This window comes from Poecile atricapillus, chromosome W (genome assembly GCF_030490865.1).
Source record: "Poecile atricapillus isolate bPoeAtr1 chromosome W, bPoeAtr1.hap1, whole genome shotgun sequence".
Lineage (NCBI taxonomy): Eukaryota > Metazoa > Chordata > Aves > Passeriformes > Paridae > Poecile > Poecile atricapillus.
In genome coordinates, this window is record NC_081288.1 from 103072926 (window position 1) to 103074169 (window position 1244).

The following is a 1244-nucleotide window of genomic DNA, read 5'->3' on the forward strand; positions in this document are numbered from 1 at the left end:
TATTTAGCAAGTCTACTGAAACAGGTGTTGAAGCACTGTGACAAAAACTACCCCAAGTTCCACTAAAATGCTGCAGTAAGGTGGCAAAAGATGCATTCACAGTGTATAATTGATAGATTAAAAGAATTCCTAAAATAGAAAAGAAAAATTGCTTATGAGATAAACTAGAGTCTCTGGACAAAAACCAAAGCTGCAGGCAGAGGTCATCATGACAATATCCTAGAGTAGAAGTGTGGGCTCAGGTGCTGAGGTATCCAGAGGACAAAATCAACCCTACTGCACAGATCAGAAGCCTCGAAACTCCTAAAATGTTTAAAGATCAGATTTACAGAAAGTGGTTTAGATGCCTGAAGAGTCTGAGAAATTTTCAGTAATACTTCAACACCCAACCCTATTTATAATAAAAAATATTAGGCACCCACACACTTCTGAAAAATCACACAGGGTATTTCATAACTAAAAGATTCTGGACAATGTTTGAAACTTGGCCATGGATAGTTTGGCCGTGGAAGTAGAAGAGCAAAAAACTCATAGCCAGGATTTTCTCTCTCCTTGGAGAACTACTCAAAGGGTTGTCCCATTAACAGGGACACCAATTTTCTGGTACAGAGAAGGAAAGTACAGGGAAGGAAGGCAGGCCCCTTTTGCTCCTCTGAACTAATTATAGAATCCTCTTTTGTAGCGACCCTTATGCCCCATCGTTAAGGACATCACCAGTGCCACACAGGCCCGTCAGTGCTGCAGCACAGGGAGGGCTCAGATGGGTCACGCAGGAGAGGGGGCAAATGAAGGAAGAAGAAGGCAGGTGCAAATACGTGCAGGCAGGAAGAGGCAGGAGAGGACAGGTGGAGGTAGGAGGAAACAGGAGAGGCTGCAAGCTGGTGGAGGCAGGAGAATGGCGGCAGGTGGAGCAGGCCCTCCAAGGGCCTATCCCCGCAGCCACGCCCGGCCGGGCTTTGCCGCCCGCTCGGCCAGCGCAGCTCCTGGCTGTGACCCGGGAGGGCAGCGCCGTGATCTGGGCTGGTAGGGCTATGATTCCGGCGGGCAGGGCTATGAGCCGGGTCTGGAAGAGCTGTGATCCAGCCGGGACCAGCGCCCGTCCCGGCCTGGTCCCCGCTTCCCGCCACAGATGCCCGCCCGCCGGCGCGGCCTCACCCGGATGTGGATGCGGCCGCCTCCCCGCGGCCGAGGTCACCTTGATGCCTCCGAGCTGAGTTGTCTGTCCCCAGGCTGGGTTGTCTCAC

General features: G+C 51.8%; 1 protein-coding gene across 5 annotated transcripts in view; it reads right to left on the minus strand.

Annotated features, from left to right (window-relative positions):
- The window catches only part of LOC131591788 (coiled-coil domain-containing protein 91-like), a 145141-nt gene that overhangs the window by 143806 nt on the left and 91 nt on the right, over positions 1-1244 (minus strand). The window contains exon 1 of one of the 5 annotated variants that reach the window (XM_058862844.1): positions 1156-1235. The exons of the other annotated variants lie outside the window; for them this stretch is intronic. The gene's annotated coding sequence lies outside the window, so the exon portion shown is untranslated. Of the gene's footprint in view, positions 1-1155; positions 1236-1244 lie in introns of those variants that run through there. 5 annotated transcript variants of the gene reach the window in all.